Here is a 16,958-nt window from a genome sequence, read left to right as displayed (position 1 = left end):
CCGGTTTTGCTCAGTTAGAACGACCACAGGTAATTTAACTAACAAACAATGGAGATAACACAATCCTGTGGTGGAGCATTCTATGAATTTGTGTAAGAATGTATGTACATAAATTTACCATTCATTGCACTCGATTGATTCTTTTTTGTCGTCATTGTTATTTAGTTATTATTCCACATATAACTTATTTTATTATTGTAAAATCTTTTTCTTTGATACAATATATATATATATATATATATATATATATATATATATATATATATATATATATATATATATATATATATATATATATATATATATATATATATATATATATATATATATATATATATATATATATATACTTACTATTGTAAATTCTTATTCTGTGATACGACATATATTAATATCAAATATGTTATGTGACAATATACATTAATGCAACCCGTATATTGCTCAAAGAAGCTTATTGCTTTGACTGTTTGTTTTCTTTGAGTGGTTTAGAATTACCAAAAGAAAGAAAATGTATAGGTATCACGAATTCGTCTTGACGAGAATTTCAGATATACTCTGAACTTTGTGAACAAAAATAGGTTAATGGATAGAGACGGTGCCAAATATGTAGACACGCACGCCGAAGGTATGCGAACAATACAGATGTTTGCTTTCTAATAAAACAATTTAATATTGACATGAAACCTAAATCTTTAATCTTAGATCTATATGGATTTGAGAGCTGCTTGGTTTCACTGTCTCGACCAATATTTTTCATCACTTTGACATAAACCTCCCTGAACCAATTTAAAAGAAAGGTTTCGTTTTGACAACATGTTCACATTGTGATCCCTTGATTGGAATTCAATGGGTTAATTCAAACCAATTACTTTATTTTGCTCCATTAGCATAAGACACAAGATGCGTTCCTTGGAAGAAATGACCAAAAGTGTGTGTGTGTGTGTGTGTGTGTGTGTGTGTGTGTGTGTGTGTGTGTGTGTGTGTGTCTGTCTGTCTGTCTGCCTGTTTAATGTCTTTACCAACATAGTCTAAAATGTGAACATTTTGAAATTCTGGGAAAAGGGATCACATATCTCAAAATTCACTACTTAATGTATGGCTAAACTACATGGTTCATGTCATTTTGGCATAGATATAGCTTTACATGAATGCATTCCTTTTTTGCCGTTCTGTGGAAAATTCGTGAGGGCTTGGTCCACTTGAAATATTGATGGATCGCAACTCCACACACATGTTAGTTAAACGTGAACAAATGACAACGACCAATTACCCGTTGACCACTGCTGTCACTGGATAGGTTATTGTCTACCTTGGCCAAGCACCCTTGATATCTTCATAATCATCGTGATATATCGTATACAAATACAAATTGTTATAACAACAAAATCACTCAATTTTCGTGATATTCCATTGTACCATAAATGGACGTGTTTGATATAATAAAGACTTTAAATTATGCATATACAGTGTTATGTACATTTAATTTGCATTTGTTGTTATTGATTATATGTCATGTATAATTGTATTTTGGACTTGACCTTGTCCAAAATCAAGTTCGCTGCGATTTTATTTTGTAAATAAAAACACATAGTTAATATTTCTCTATGAGTGCGGGTTAAATATTAGGATTATTATTGATAAATGTAAACATGTTTATGTGGGTCCGGGTCCTGGATATTTTGAGTTCCCCCATGAAGAACCCGTGGTACCTGATGCATCCCGTGTTCTTTAGCATAATTTTAGTAAGAAATATCATCTGTTTACAATTTAGAATTTTCTAGAAATGACATTTGGACCTACATCCAGACTCTGCTTTGTGTCTTATTTTTATATAATCTTGTTTATTTGAAAAAATTATTCATTCTTGCATTTATTATCTGAGGGAGAATCAGTCTTATTGCAGTGTTCAGTATTTCATTTAGGTTTAATTTAATTTAATTATTTATTCAAATTATTATTCACTGGAAATACTAAGTGTTCCTCTATAATATTCTTGGACTGGAACGGTAATTTGGAATTAGAGTGATTTCAGACAAGAACATCTTGGGATTATATTACTGTGATACGTCAAAATACCCTTAGCACATCATCACAATCCAGGTCACCGGTACGTTGCCACGTTCGAGACAACATGAACTTCAACACATTCAATCTTGGAACTATTGGAATTCAGTAATAACTTTATACATTTGAACTTGTGATAAGCCTCTAAGACTATTTGAGGTTTGATTCGCATTTTGCAAGTTCTTTTTAAAATTTTCACTTCACTAGTTTAAGATCACAGAGTCGCAATAACAGCTGTGCTAAAAAAGACTTTAAACTGTACATATATCGCTATCTTAATAAAGACTTGGGTAACATATATCGGTATTCTAATACTTTAAAGCGTACATATATATCGCTATACTAATACAGAGTTTACATTTTACGTATATTGGTATGCTTATAAAGAAACTGAAATATCTCTGCTCTTGTGATGCATCAGCACTGATGTGTCAGCCTCTTGATTGCATGGTCCAGATGAAACATGCACAATGCACTCATGACACATTGCCCTTTTCATGCAGTGGATAAGGCCCTAATATCTATTCTAATGTAAGGTTAAGCCCTTTTCTCTATTCTAATGTAAGGTTATACCATATTCTCTATTCTAATTTAAGGTTATGTCCTATTCTCTATTCTAAGGTAAGGTTATGCCTTATTCTCTATTCTAATGTAAGGTTATGCCCTATTCTCTATTCTAATGTAAGGTTATACCATATTCTCTATTCTAATTTAAGGTTATGTCCTATTCTCTATTCTAAGGTAAGGTTATGCCTTATTCTCTATTCTAATGTAAGGTTATGCCCTATTCTCTATTCTAATGTAAGGTTATACCATATTCTCTATTCTAATTTAAGGTTATGTCCTATTCTCTATTCTAAGGTAAGGTTATGCCTTATTCTCTATTCTAATGTAAGGTCAGACCCTATTCTCTATTCTAATGTAAAGACAGGTCCTATTCTCTATTGTAATGTAAAGTCAGGCCCTATTATCTATTCTAATGTACGGTCAGGTCCTGTTCTCCCTTCTAATGTAAGGTCAGGCGCTACTCTCTAGTCTAATATAAGGCTAGACCCTAATCTCTATTATAATGTAAGACCAGGCCCTATTCTCTATGCTAATGTAAGTGTAATGTGTCGAATTTTGAATAAGTATTGAACCTTAAAATTGAATACATTGTGCATTAAACTTTTAGTACAGTCAAGTCAGCAAGGTTTTATGTGAGTGTTAAATGTCAATTGTTCAATTTCGTGGGAGAAGGAGAGGCCAGCATATGTGGCTAATTTGGAATTGACCCGGGCATCGCAAAGCCTTCCTGGGAGAGAAAACATTAATATGCCGACCTTATCCGCTTAATGGGAACGTCATGTCGAATAGTCATTTAATAAAACAATGTTGGTATGTGTCGTATTTCTCAGATTCGCTAAAGCTGTCAAAATCTGACGGAAGTAATAAGCTGTCAAAATCTGACGGAAAGTAATAATTATCTTGGGGAACAATTAGAAACGACTGATTACTATTGGTCAGTTTAACTTAAGGCGTACACCCTGGAAGAAATTCCTGCAAGAGGAGCGAGACTCGTTTGACTCCGGGGAAAACTAAAGAGTAGTTCTTTCTCGTTAAGACAAGTAAGGGGACCAGGTGGCTGTCTTGTACGCAAAGACAGGCCTTTAGTGCTATGACGCACACTTTCTTGGAAAGAACAGCATTAAGGTACGCAATTTTAAGTTTTCATGCAATTTTCTACTTTGTTTCTTTGTTTTATGCAAATGTGTTTGATCTGCCTAGGATCAATAATATGCATCGTTTATTCGATTTCATGGAAATCTGTTGATATGCTAGAATTCTTTATGCAGTTTATGTCTTTAATTTATAGTTACTGAGTTCATTGATATAATTGACTGACTGCATTCGATCCAGTTTTCAGATATGTAGGCCATCATAGGGTTATATAATTAATTTCATTGTCTTTAGGACGATTTTAATTTTCGTGAGTTAACGATAATTGCATATTTATATCTGATTTTTTTTAATGCTTAAAGAATATTGTAGGTTATGGATTGCCGTGAGCTAGAAGTTAGTTAGCCTTATGCAATAATAGTCGATAGCATGTATCTTATTGAGTGGAATTGACTAAGTTGGATGTATAAGGAGCCATGTGGTAGCGTATGCAGAAAGATCGGGAATGTTTGTTATAAGCAAGAATCACTTGTTATTTTAGAGCCAATTGCTGTGAAACGAGGGTGGTGAACTGTCGAATTAGGTCAGAATTAGATGTACATTAACAGGGATCGTTTGTAACTAGAGATAACGATTGTACCTTACTCAAAATACAGTCTAAATTTGTAAGGACCATTAACCGTTATGGTCACCTTATATCAGAATTTATGCAGTGCTTAGATAGCTATTGTATGCTTTCTCAGTGACGAAAGTGAAAGAATTTTATATACGTATAGTAGGTGTTACAAACAGAGACTGAGTGGTAATCTTGTCATTCAGGGAAACAGCTCTCTGGAACAGTCTGGGGAAGTCCGGATAAGAGATTGAGCGGTTAGGATAGAAGGCTCAAGAAAGATCACACGTATACACGTGAAGTTAGGAAGACGTGGGATACACGGAGACAAAGACGTGGAGCAACACTAGATGATGCAGATCAGGCGTGGACATTGTGCTCGTTTCACCACTCTCGTTACCATGATGAAATGAACCAGCAGTACAACACTGCTATTGAAATTATGTAACGTAAATTTGCTTGAATTGAATCTGACACTATTAGTTTATGTCATTGATTAAATTGTTATTCTCAAGGGGGCTCGTTTTGTCTTATTTCTTCCCAATAGTTATGCTCAGTTCTCTGTTGATGTTCTATCTATCCATTCACATCGGGCAATAAAATCGAGGTAGGTCATCTAGATAACGACAGCCAAATCTAATCAACCACCCCTCCTTACCAAGAGGGAACATCATTACAGTAAGGTCAAACGTCTTGCTGTTCTTGTCGAGTTTTACCAGTGGCTTGTCCATGTTACAAGGACATCTAGCTTGTAGGCACCTACAATTTATCTCTTTTTTCTGGGGTGGGTGGGTTGCTATTAGATTGGAAACGTTTATGTCTCCAATTATTGCAGAAACAGTATTTTTGCTCCATTTAATTGATCAAGTACCCCATTTAATTTGCTAAGAATAAAAGTTTTAATTTTTTAAATTGGGAACACCAACTCAACTCCGGTGTCCCAAATGGTGAGAGCGTCCGCCTCTGATGCGAGAGGTCGCAGGTTCGAACTCCTGACGAAGATTTAAAAAAAAAACGGTATTAGACTATGCCTCGCTTTTCGCTCAGTATTAAGATGCTAGTCTTAAGACTGGTGTCAGTATTACATGACTGAGTGGGAATTGATGCTACATGTCTGCGGCATAGTGTCCCAGTGCTAGACATCGCTATAAACTGTCAAGCTGAAGACATCGTAGCGATATGTCTGAAATTTTTTAAAGCTACGTTAAAAATCAAAATCACACACACACACACACACACACACACACACACACACCGGCTTAAATTTCACCCACCAACCCACCCTTAAGCTACAATAGTCGGTGCCTCAACTAAGTGTGCGATTGGTAGAATATTGTTAATTATATCTTTTTATATCTAATTCAGTATTTTTCCAGAAAACTGCAAATATGTTCGACTCGGCTGGAGCGGACTTCTATTAATTAACATTATTAGTTTATGCCTTAAAAAGACCGAATATTCACACCGATGGTGATTTCCTTATAGCACAAGACTAACACGGCCAATAATTTATTTAAGGTGTTCAGACTCTTATTTATATACATGCGAAGATGGAAACATTTCTAAAGATAAAACAGAGCAAATCATGAAAACAAGATATTGGCTTAACTGCTTTTGCGATACGTCCCCCCCCCCAGATATTGGTCAGTTACTAAGGAGATCTGACCGTAACTTACTAATATCATAAGTATACCTTAGGGCCATAGCCTAAGTGACACAGTTGCCATGGCAATAGGTTCGTACTGGTCCAAGGCACATTTGCCTCGTGACTAGGCTGGTCATAAAGATAAAGCATGTTATCTGCTGAGTGCGTATTCTGTTGCAAAATATTGTATCAGTTATGTTAGGGGTCTATCTGCAAAACAACAAAGACACAGATCTGCTGGCGAAGTATGCAAGGGCAGATCTGGCTCTATGCAGTTTGCAGTTGGATCAGATGTATAAGCGAGTATATACGGTATTATAAGGAAGGATCAACTCCAGGAAAAAAATATACCTAGCTATCTCTGAGATTAATGGGATTCCCGTTTTTACTGTCTTAATGATGGCTGCCTTTCAAACGAACAGTGAAGGCGGTAAAATTGAACGATCCCGTATAAATACAGTAAAATAGTCAAAATAATGGCCGATCAAGGAAACACGTCCAATTTTATAAGCGTGTTTGGAGAAAATAAAAAACGCAAATATAAATTATCTTATGTTATACTATCATGATATGACGTCATTCTATGACGACGAAAGCACTTGAGAGGGTAATTATTTATAAGATACCAAGCTTTTCCTCTAATTAAATCGGTGTTGGTCGGCGTGACTGGGTTACTATTTATATCAAAGTTTTCTTTTGTGATCAATCAAATGTTACTTTTTAGAGTGTATGACGTTATAGGTTTTGTGTTTTATCTCTTTACTGAGGCCAGCTTACGAGGTTTACCTCTCCGTGACATGGAACCTAATTCAACCGACCAGTGTTTGCGATAAAGATAAATATCGGGGCCACCGAGTGTGCTTAATTGTTCAAATTTATTGTACTATTATAAACATAAAGTAAATATACTTAAAACAAGACTGAGATAGACAGATGGATGTACTTTAAACTTGTCATTTGGTATCGTACCACGGCAGACGCAGCTTTCAGTTGAATACATGCATATTAGATTTGTTGGATGGTTTTCGTCTATGAATTTAAGCGCAAAGAAATCACACGGTATCTCTTATTAAAACACGCGTGTCTGCTATGCCGTCATAACAGCTCTGCGAAAGCACATTTGCCAATTAACAAGCAAGTGTGCTAATGAAAATCGCAGGGATCAGAAGCAAAATATATTTGCAGTTCAACATAAGAAATTACATACATAGGGAAATGTCCGATAAAATAAGTATTTTAAAACCAGATGCAACTTTGGTATATACTCCATCGTCGACTAGCGCTGAAAAAAGCCCATGAGTAAACTCAACGTATTCCAATTCACCAAAAGATTATCGAGTTTCAGTTTGGCTTTTGGATCTTAAGTCATTAAACGTACCTGATAGTTTGCCTTCATTCAGTCAAGTGTCTTGATCATAGACTCCGAAACATGAAACGTTTTAGAGTAAAGTTTTAGTGTTGTGTTAAACTCCACTATGGTTATTACTGAATTACTGGTCGGTCGATATAACAATTATGTTTAATTTGTGTTTATAAGTTCTTCATAGGTTTTGAAACAGCGCTTGTACGTATATTCATATAAATACTAAAAAAATATTTTTATTAAGTGTCTAAAACTGAATGCATTTTGTAGAGTATTTCCGCTTTCACATGGTCGTCCTTTTCTTGACCTGGATCTAGTTTTGCTAACATTGTCACATTCTCCTGCAGTAACATTTTTGTGCATTAAAAAGTAAACTAGCTAAAACAAAATAAAGTTATTAAGTTTTATAGTTTTGGTCGCAGCTTCATGTTCTTTAGAGCAGACGACTCGTTTCGGTTTTATCTGCTAAATGTCGTGTGGGAAATGCACGACTACCTACGAATTTGGTCAAGATGGACGTCCAACCAGAAGACCAAACAGTCGAGTGCATGATCCAGCGAAGAGATAACGAAATCCTCTTTATATTAGATTTATAAAATAAAAACGTCCAAAGTGTCGTCTATTCGATTGATATCGATTATCTTCAGGAGATGTCTTCCCAATATAAGTTTTGATGCAGCCTGGATTGTTTTTAAACTCGGCATTCAAATGTTGTTCTCTGACTCTAAAACCGTGCACGTTATATTACTCCCATGAAATCAGTTTGGCTCGAGAGAAAAAAAAAAAACATTGGTACATAATTTAATACATTCTAAACTGGTTTCGTAAATATCTCTCATGCAAAAATTATAAACAAATCTGTTGGAAACCTTCAGGATAGTTTTGTGTCTGTTCCTATGCCAAAGTTTGCAAGCGAAACGCATGGTTGACAACGAAGCAAGTAATTTAGTTATCTACAAAAAAGAACATCTTAAATAGGTTTTTCATATTAAACTTGCGTGTCTTCTTTCTAACACCTGGATTTCCAGATTTATAGCAACCTTTGATCGATAGTCAAAGATGGCCGAAAAAGAACATAAAATGAGATCGAAAAGTGCCACGTTTCCATTTTATTTTTCTGTCCATCAACAAGTTGCAAAAGAGAGGTTAACAATGTCGGTCTGGGTGATGTAACACTATATAACGGAGGGCCACCATGATGGTGGTCCATCTGATCGAAGGGCATATATAAAGTTTTGGTCTTGTTCAATATTTGATGTGAAAGGAGAAATCAAGTACGAAAGAAGCAGAGCTTAAATAAGGCGAGGCTAGTTAGTACATTTGAAATAATGAGGTGAAGTGGAAACGATTTGTACTGTCACTAGTGTCTTCGCCAATTCTGACCTACACTGTTTACATATCACACATCATCTCTCTCTCTCTCTCTCTCTCTCTCTCTCTCTCTCTCTCTCTCTCTCTCTCTCTCTCTCTCTCTCTCTCTCTCTCTATATATATATATATATATATATATATATATATATATATATATATATATATATATATATATATATATATATATATATATATATATATATATATATATATATATATATCGTTCAAATAGCCTTCTGTAACGAAAGAAGACGGTGCTTCAACTGTGCTTGTGAAATGTCTACATCCGGAAAAACGCGAATGTTTGATTCTCTCGGTAGTGAGATCCCTTGCAAATAACAGTTTGTAACTTTTAATTATTCTAAAGTCGCGCTTTTTCTTGAAAACGAAAGAAAACACTATATGATTGCCATGAGAAGGAATATTTACTGTCTTCGGTATAGGAACGACCGATAACACTGAAATAGACGATAATATGGGTCACACGTTCTTAAAAAACGTTATCTAAATACTTCTTAGTTATGATCAAAAGATATTATTTCCATTCTTTAATAAATTGCACGTGCAATATGCGTGCAACATCATAAGCTATTATGAAAAACATTACACAATAATAAATAAGAGGATATTGCCATATTAGACACGTGGCTTCTGTCAACTTGATTAACGAATAAAGATTGACTCCCCCCCCCCACGCATTATTCGTATGCAATCAAATTAAAAAAAATCCCTCCTCTCCCTCTCTCACACGCATTACTCGTATGCAATCAAATCAAAAGAAACATTAATCCATATAATACAACTTGGAATGCGACTTCTCCATCAACTTTATTTTTGGATAGTATTCGCACTTGCTTAATGAAATAGATAAATGTGTTGTGTTAATATTGTTTAACCAGACTGTTGCATGGCGCAATGAGAGCTTCACCATAATCAGGACTTGTAACTTGCTTAGTTGATCGGTGTTACCGCCAGAAGACGCATCGGTAAAACTTTGTGCAAATGAAACAAAAAAATCTCTCCTTATACTACAACTAATATACGTATGATATTGAAGACCGAAAAGGATATAATTTAACAAAACCACCAACGCAGGAGGTGTTACTATCAGTGAAAATGCAATCTTATCATAATAATGACGAAAGAGATTACCACATCTCATTGGCCATTGAAGTAACTTTGACAGTTTTTGGGAAAAGATTCGTTCATGCGTTACGAGAAAGAAAAAAAAACGACAAAACAAAACAACTCGCGAGAGACTGATTGAAAGATATTATTAATGGAACGCGTAAAGGTAGTGATACAATTCATCCCCAACGTGCATATTTATACAACATTTAACACATTTTGATTATTGTTAATTTACTATACAGCATAAAAGATATGTTGCAATTCATCGCCATTTTTATAAAAGTCACATAAAAAAGAGAGATCTTAAACATCTTCACTCTACATAACAAGCTGCAAGAGCCTTGACCTTGGGAAAGAGGTCCAATCTGCAACTTTGGAAGTTCTGAGCGCTCCATCTGACTGAGCTTATTTCGATCACTTGTTAAAAAGGGAGAAGATAAAACATCCACGCATCGAAAGCGTCGAGAACCGAAAAGGAGACTAGAGAGTGAAAGAGACATAGACAGACATACAGACAGACAGACAGAAAAAGAGCTGGCATAAGACGTTTTCACTTAAGCTTCTATTTTGCATCCAAGAAACTGAGAAAAAGGACATGTGTGTAAATTTTTCCCCTTAGTAAATGTTTCCGCTTAGTAAAAGTAAGACATTTATTTATGGATTCATTTACAAGTCTATATTGGCACTTCAGGTGATAAACCAATCAAGCAGTTGCATGGAGAGCAAAAACTGGAAGAAGCTCATAAAACTGTGTGGGGTCATGTCTGATTCTGAGAACCGATCGTGGTGTCCTGTCTATATCGTAGCTTATGATTGGGTACAAGTGGCTAAAGCATAAAGCAATCAAAGAAAAGATAGCTGGATAAACTGTACGCTGAGAAATTAATGATTTGTGGTAGAAGTATAAGCGTCCAAGATGATTTGAAGAGACAGCTGCATGCTGGGATTCAAAGGTTCATCGACAATAAAAAGAATCTAACATTACAATACAACATAGTCATATCTATCGAAAATCCTGCCAAAATAAAATATATCACATAATTGAAGCATACAAATTGCAAAGAAAAGCCATTTAAATTGAAGACTGAGAATAAAAATATATTTTATTAATAGAGTCGGACTGACTCATCTGACTATCAGTCCAAGGGCTTCTGGTCTGCAGGTTTTTTAGTAATATGTTAAGGATAGAGCCGCCATTATGGAGCGCCGTCTGATACGTGGATAGAACCAACTTATTGGCATACTACGCGCGCGCGCACACACACAGACACACACACACACACACACACACCGCAATGATGAAGCGCCGTCTGATACGTGGATAGAACCAACTTATTGGCATAATCGACACACACACACACACAATATATATATATATATATATATATATATATATATATATATATATATATATATATATATATATATATATATATATATATATATATATATATATATATATATATATATATATATATATCACATGAGTGAAGCATACGAATTGCAAAGAAAAGATAGCCATTTAAATTGAAGACTGAGAATAAAAATATATTTTATTGATAGAGTCGGACTGACTCATCTGAAAATCAGCACAAGGGCTTCTGGTCTGCATGTTCTTAGGTAGTATGGTAAGTATAGAGCCGCCATGATTAAGCGCCGTCTGATACGTGGCAAACTCTACACACACACACACACACACACACACACACACACACACACACACTATATATATATAATAATAATAATAATAATAATGAGGACTTTGGCGCCTAATCTTTAGAAGCTCTAAGCGCTTTACAACATTAGACAACACCTCTAAGATAAACAACCACATATATTATATAATGTTATGATTACAAACACAAACACCATGAAATTAGAAAACATAGAAAAAACATGCCGAGAATATTTAAGGTAGGACACATTATTAGGTCTTTAAGTTTGTTCTTGGAGTCGAAATAAGTGAGTTTGAGAGCACTCTTGAACGTGATTACTGTGTCTTTGTGTCTAAGTTCAGTGGACAATTCATTCCACGTTGCTGTGTCCTGGTATGCAAAAGAACGCTGTCCATATGACTTTATTTTCATAGTGGGAATAATGAGCATACGATTGTCAGAAAAGGAGCGTACGTATATTGCTGGTGTGTACACATGGGTGAGGTCGGATAGGTATGTTGGACTAGAGTCCGTCAGTGAAACGTAGCACAGAGAACAAATTTTGTGTTTGATTCTGGATCGAATGGATAGCCAGTGTAGGGTACAGAGCAGAGGGGAGGTGTGCTCTGATCGTGGTACTCTAAGTATGATCCGAGCAGCTGTGTTTTGAACTTTTTGAAGTTTTTGGAGTAGATAAAGAGATGAACCAGCCAGAACTGAGTTATAATAGTCCAGTCTTGAAAGTACTAATGAACACACAAGTATTTTAGTGGCATTAACTGAAAGATATTTGCGAATGGAGCTGATGCGTCTCAGCTCAAGATATGCAGCCTTGCATATGTTCATGACACATTAGTGCAATGCGAGAGTACTGTCCAGAGTAACACCTAGATTTCGTACTGATTGTGTGAGTTTAATGTTGGTGTTGCTGATATTTATTGTTTGAAGTAAAGGATGTGAATGAGAATGTCTTTGTGTTGTGATCAGAATGGCCTGAGTTTTATCATCATTCATCTGCAGCTTGTTACATGTCATCCATGATTTCACATCAGAAATACACCTCTCTACACCTTGGATGGTAGCACCAACTTCAGCTGGGTGGTTAGATTTGTATATTTGGGTGTCATCAGCGTACAGTTGGTGAAACACTGGATGATGGTCTATGACACTTGAGAGCGGCTGAGTGTATTTAATGAAGAGAACAGGTCCAAGAACAGACCACTGTGGAACACCACATCATAGATTAACTGGCTGGAGTGTGTTCCATTTGCATACACAATTTGTGTCCTGTTGACCAAGTAGGACTTGAACCACAGTAAGCCTGTATCATGAATGCCAAATACATGCCGGAGACGGTGAAGTAATATATCATGGTCTATTGTGTCAAATGCTGCAGACAAATCAAGGAGGGTGAGGACTGTAATCTTTCCGCCATCCAACGCAGAGAGAATGTCATTAACTACTTTTAGAAGAGTAGTTTCAGTAATGAGGCAAGGGCGATATGCATATTATACATGTATATGTATGTATGTATGTATGTATGTATGTATGTATGTATGTATGTATGTATGTATGTATGCATGCATGCATACATGCATGCATGTGTGTGTGTGTATGTATGTAAGTATGTATGTATGTACGTATGTATGTGTATTTGTGTGTGTGTATTGTTTTCATTTATCTGCAATGTTTTTAACGCGCTTTCGATATTTAACTAGAATAAGATGATCAGATTTAAAATACGCGTAAAAATAAACATAAATCTTGAACAAATTGCGTATATAGGCAGAAAAAATTCACTTAAAATACTATGCAGATTGATAAATAACACATCCATCTCCTAATTCCTGCCATTTATTATCGCACTCGATCATGCGTTTAATTGATAAATAGTCTGTCTTTATCCATTGGGTACGTTAAAATTGCTGGGTGACTCTGCTACACATGACTGTAGCGTAGCATAGTTTTAGCTCCTCCAAAATTGTCAGTGCAACCATAGAGTAATTCTATTTAGGATCAGTGCATGCTGAAGTTATCCATTTTGTGACCAAAGGAGTGAAAGATTAAGTGTGTTGGAAACTGCTAAATCTCAATTTAATTCAAATTAGCGACAACTCCAATACATGTTTCCAACACTAGACATGTTTTAAGACGCATTGAGAAGTTGAGAAAAAGCAAACACTTGTAAACAAGATGTGTAACAAACTGTATTTTGCAAGCCTTCATTTTTATGATGTTTTGTTTTTGTTGCAAAATGAGGCATTTTGTTTAAAGAGAAAATATGTTGATAGTCATTTCAATTTCTAATATGCTGCGTCATTGCATTGCAGTCACTTCAATTTCTAATATACTGACCTCATTGCATTGCAGTAATTTCAATTTCTGACATGTTGACCTCATTGCATTGCAGTCACTTCAATTTCTGACATGTTGACCTCATTGCATTGCAGTAATTTCAATTTCTGACATGTTGACCTCATTGCATTGCAGTAATTTCAATTTCTGACATGTTGACCTCATTGCATTGCAGTAATTTCAATTTCTGACATGTTGACCTCATTGCATTGCAGTAATTTCAATTTCTGACATGTTGACCTCATTGCATTGCAGTAATTTTAATTTCTGACATGTTGACCTCATTGCACCTCAGTCATTTCAATATATAATATGCTGCAGTATATACTTGCATATACAACGAGTCAGAGTGCAAATTGCATAGACCCAGATCTGCCGGCGCGTTGTGCAACGACATATATTTGTCTATGCAGTTTGTTAGGAGTGTTTAGCTGAACAAACATCAAAGATCCTGATCTTCTGGAGATATATGTCGACAGATCATGATCGACGTTTTTGCCGTTCGACTTGACTTACAATCGAGTTTATTCGGCATTATAATAGCCATACTGTGGAATGTATAACAAAATAACACAATTTCCGAGGCAAGTGTGTTATCTACGTAAGTCATACATTGTGAAAACTTATACAAGATTATCTTCATTTTAAATAAAATATATACACTGAAATTGTTAAAGAGCATAATCTTGATGCACACCATTCACCAAGAGCCATTTACAAAATATACCGGAAATTAGTCGTGAAAAATTCATAATGCTTTTTCTATGCATATATTGTGTTAAAATATTTATTTTAAATAATAAATTAGATATATACATGTTTTTATTCATATATAAGTTCTAAAAATAAGTTAATTTTACTGATAATGGTCGCATCGTTAATGTTTATGTGAAAAGGACAAAATAATCAGCACAGTCGATATCTGTTAACTGTGTGTGTGTGTGTGTGTGTGTGTGTGTGTGTGTGCCACTCTGTGTGCATGTGTCTGTTCGAATGGATTGAAGAATCGTAAAGAACTCCCGAATCTTCAGATGAATTAGAAAAATATATGTACAAACCAAATCAAAACGTTGGAATCAAATGGATGCAATCACGTTTGAACTTAGGAATGACATGAATAAAATCACCGGTGAATACTGGAATGACAATAATACAAACACAGGTGAACACTGAAATGACATGATGACATGAATACAATTACAGGCGAACACTGGAATGACATGAATAGAATCACAGGTAATCACTGGAATGAATGCCATGAATGTGATCACGGGTGAACACTGGAATGACATGAATGTAATCACAGATGAACACTGGAATGACGTGAATACAATCACTGATGATCACTGGAATGACATGAATGTAATCACTGGTGATCACTGGAATGACATGAATAGAATTACAAGTGAACACTGAAATGACATGCGTAGAATCACAGGTGATCGCTGGAATGGCAAGACATCAGAACAGTACTTAAAATCAAAGTACGTGAGTTCATCTCCGTTGATTGCAGTCTTCAATTGTTCTGCCACATGTACAATCAGAAGAGAGGCACATACTAATTAAGTTCTTTATGAAAACATATAAATATTTCTAATTAAGATATAAATATATCTAATTAAGATATATAAAAAAAATCTGTAATTAACAATTGCTTTATACATAATAGATGTATATACAAATGCCCCACACATAATATTGTATATATTCAGTCCTTATGTTTTTTCTCTGTAATAGTTAATTCAAAGAGATATATGATGTATTTCATCTTTTTAACCTATAACAGTTACATTAGGCATTTAATCATGTTGGTTCAGTAGGAGAAAGCATGATCTACAGGTTGATGTTATCATATCTGGATCTAATTTTGTTAGCTCTTGGTGAAATCCAGGAATCCTTTCAGATTTGAAGTGATAACTTAAAATAGAAAAATGTTTTAATTTCAAGCTTTTACATTTATTCAGATTTCGTGGTAAAATACGAAAATGCGTTAGATCTTAAGTATGGGACACATAGAAACGTGAGAGCATTTCTGAAAAAAATTCAGGTATTGTACAAAATAAATTGTATGATTTTTAAATGGGTCTCTTAATGACATAGTCGAATATGTTAATACATCGTGAGGATTTGCCGATTGATAGACTGACCCATAGAATGACCCATATGTGAAACCGGTCCTCTAAGTTGCTTCCACGTCATTCGCACTCGTGTCCCATATCTGATAGACGAACGCGGTAAAATCCTCCAGCTATGGAAATCGGATGCAATTAGTGCAAATTGACAAAAGCATCACATTCTTTCTTGATAGGCATAAACGGAAACGCTGAAAGTATACGCACAAGAAGTGCAAAATGAGTCGAATCAGTGATCTATTGACGCAAAACCAAGTCTACAACCTGACTCCATTGAGTTTGAGCCAAACGTTTAAAAAAAAAGAACACCAAAAATAAATCATTCAAAGCCAGTGTGGTGGAAATCAGTTTTCATCATCTTAGGTGAAGGCGTGTGAATAACCAGCTAAGAATAGAATATTTTGATATATGTTGATAGAATCGGAGGCAATTTGCATACTATAAGCACCTTCATGACACGATTATCAAATGGTTGATGAACATAAATTCGTCTCAGAAATTCACGATGACTTTGATATTTTGTCGTTTGACGTTTTGGCGCCTCAGTGTTCTATATCGACGTTATTTTGTTATTCCTATGTTTAGCTGTTTGCGGTTTCGTCGCCCTTTGCTTTCAAGTCTTTCTATTTAAAAGTAGTGAAATGTTTTGGTTTTTATGGTTCGAGATTATAGATATAGTTGTTGAGTATATTTTGTTCCATACGGTAATTTGAGCACTGCAAAGATGCCGGGTTCCCTGCCTTTTTCTGTGTAATCTCTTTTATATACAACACATACAAAATGTCCGTTACGTTATATTCCAAATTTCTTTCATCTAAAAATTAGCTGTGTTCGTCTTTCAATCAGTGTGACACAATCTGCGCAAACTATCTTTTAGTTCCAGTTTTCTCTGACCCTTGCTGTTCATTATTCGTATTTGGATATTTATTTTGGGGTGTGCGGTCAGAGCCAATTGCCGATCGCAAAGTGG

At 35.2% G+C, this 16,958-nt stretch overlaps 1 protein-coding gene and 1 long non-coding RNA gene across 2 annotated transcripts in view; one reads left to right on the top strand and one right to left on the bottom strand.

The window, feature by feature from the left end:
• Positions 1-4,848, top strand: part of LOC149775223 (uncharacterized) — a 49,154-nt gene extending 44,306 nt beyond the window's left edge. Inside the window, exon 3 of the long non-coding RNA XR_016416527.1 lies at positions 4,543-4,848. This is a non-coding gene — a long non-coding RNA (uncharacterized LOC149775223). The remainder of the gene's footprint in view (positions 1-4,542) is intronic.
• The window catches only part of LOC149775222 (uncharacterized), a 147,852-nt gene that overhangs the window by 109,247 nt on the left and 21,647 nt on the right, over positions 1-16,958 (bottom strand). The window lies entirely within an intron of this gene.

Source organism: Sinohyriopsis cumingii, chromosome 19 (genome assembly GCF_028554795.1).
Source record: "Sinohyriopsis cumingii isolate HCF-2022 chromosome 19, ASM2855479v2, whole genome shotgun sequence".
NCBI classification, from domain to species: Eukaryota; Metazoa; Mollusca; class Bivalvia; order Unionida; family Unionidae; genus Sinohyriopsis; species Sinohyriopsis cumingii.
The sequence above is the reverse complement of the archived record's forward strand: the minus strand, read 5'-3'. Positions and strand labels throughout refer to the sequence as shown.